The sequence below is a fragment of the Octopus sinensis genome, linkage group LG12 (genome assembly GCF_006345805.1).
Source record: "Octopus sinensis linkage group LG12, ASM634580v1, whole genome shotgun sequence".
NCBI lineage: Eukaryota > Metazoa > Mollusca > Cephalopoda > Octopoda > Octopodidae > Octopus > Octopus sinensis.
This window is the reverse complement of record NC_043008.1, coordinates 39,321,504-39,324,003: the sequence shown is the minus strand read 5'-3', so window position 1 is coordinate 39,324,003 and position 2,500 is coordinate 39,321,504. Positions and strand designations below refer to the sequence as shown.

The 2,500-nt window shown below is 34.5% G+C and overlaps 1 protein-coding gene across 1 annotated transcript in view; it reads left to right on the top strand.

Moving 5' to 3' along the window:
- The window catches only part of LOC115217892 (4-nitrophenylphosphatase), a 166,142-nt gene that overhangs the window by 53,251 nt on the left and 110,391 nt on the right, over nt 1-2,500 (top strand). The window lies entirely within an intron of this gene.

Below are 2,500 nucleotides of genomic sequence, written 5' to 3'. Positions count from 1 at the left end.
ACACATATACGTACATATATACACATATACACACACACATACATATGATATATGTATGAGTGCATGCAAGTGTTTATGCGTATATATACTCTTTCACTCTTTTCAGTCATTTGGCTGCGGCCATGCTGGAACACCGCCTTTAATTGAGCAAATCGACCCCAGGACTTATTCTTTGTAAGCCTAGTACTTATTCTATCGAATATCTAAGTTACGGGAGCGTAAACACACCAGCATCGGTTGTCAAGCGATGTTTGGGGGACAAACACAGACACACAAATATATACACACATATATATATATATACATATATATATATACAAATATACGACGGGCTTCTTTCAGTTTCCATTTACCAAATCCACTCACAAGGCATTGGTCGGCCTCAGGCTATAGTAGAAGACAATTGCCCAATGTGCCACGCAGTGGGACTGAACCCTCTGCTACTTACCACACTGCCGCTCCTGTGCCATATATATATATATATATATATATTCAAAATGCGACCGCGTGTGTATCGTTGGCGAATTTTTTTCCCCCATCTTCCCTTCCTTAGATCTTTCCTTTTCTTATGTTTCTGACGAAGAGCTCCGCTCGAAGCGTTAAATCCTCCTCCTTTCTTTCCTTTCCTGAGTGTCCAATAACAATATACTTTTTCCACGTCCTCGCGTTGCTGTGTTTTCTCTTTGTGTTTTCGTGTTGGATTAACTCTCTCTCTCTCTCTCTCTAAATATATATATACATATAATATATATATATATATATATATATATATATATATATAATATATAATATATTATATATATATTATAAGCGTGTATGTGAATAAAGGAAGACAATTTATCAACAGTATAAACCACAATTAAATATATACCCAACCACAACCCAATATATAAGGACAGACACTTAAACACAATTTTAAAACATTTTTTACACATCATTTTTAAAAAATACTTCCCATCATCTCTTGTTTTTCACTATATACATATATATATATATATATATATATTATATATGCCAACACATATACAAGCAACACACACACAACCAACACAAACAACACCAACACAAAAAAGAAAAATCGCAAAAATTACACACACAAACACACACACATACAGAAAACGTCACTAACACACGCTAACATACACACATACAAACGTACACACATACAAACATACACACATACATAAAAACACATCACAAAAACACACGCACACACAAATACACGCATACACACACCTGTACAAAAATGAAAACACCACAAAAACACACATACACACAGCTGGTGACCACACACATACACACAGGTGGAGACACTCAAAAGAATAGATCTAACCCAAAGAAAAATCCTAATTCCTTTTTCAACAAGAGAAATTCTTCGCAGCATACACACCCATCACCTCACAGATGGTCATTTTTCAAAATATACTGAAAGAACATTCAACACAATGCACACACGCGCGCGCGCACACACTGGTGGACATAAAATCCATTCAATAAATGCTTTTCAGCCACTCCTTTGACAGGAACACACAAAGATTTCTTTTAGACAATAGACAGCCCTTCTCTCACTCTGTAACACTTTGAACTCTCCACCAAACTATATTTAAAGAAGACTTCAACGAAAAATCTCCAGACATGCTCTTGACCACCAGACAGATAATAGGCTGCTTTTCTTTCAAAAAAAAAAATTCTACAAACTTTCATACATTTTTACTAATATTTGATGAAATACATCGAAACCTGTTAATATTAATATTTTTATTTATATAATCTTTTATTAAATTCCCTCTTAAACTGAAATGTGTTAGACTTAATTCTGTGCTATTTCCACCTCAATCGTTTTTATATATAAAATTTTGAAATTTTAATTGCTCTCTAATCTGTTTTCAACTGTGTGTGTGTGTGTGTATGTGTCTGTGTGTGTGTGTGTGTGTGTGTGGTGTGTGTGTGTGTGTACGGTGTTGATGGGATTATAGCATGACATACATTGTTACTTTGATAGTGATGTTTCTAGAAAAGCCTTTTGTACGAAACAGTGATTGATCTCCGAGAAAATTAATGCCCGATTTTTGTGGTAAATGAAAGGTGACTCACTTGTATTTTAGAGTGCCACAACATCTTAATACTGAATGTAATGTACTGAGATGTCTTCAGTTAGAAACATTCCACTAGAAATTGCTGCAAAAGCAAGATTCACTGATCATTTAGAAAGTAATTGTATATCGTCTTCTTGTACCACAACGAAGGACAAGATGATGTAAGATATACACAAGAACGATTCTGGTTCTGAATATGGGAGTTATTTTCCTCCGTCTGGCAGTTCACGAATTATGAAGACAATTAAGAATGACAGGCGTGTTTTTTCTCCTTTCCTAGCTGTTACAATTATCTTAACGAAAAATAAAAAATTACCTTCAGCTTCAGCAAATATGTCACTTATTATTAAATAAATTATGTCTCGAGAAGCAAGCGATAGGACTTTCAAAATATTCAACACATA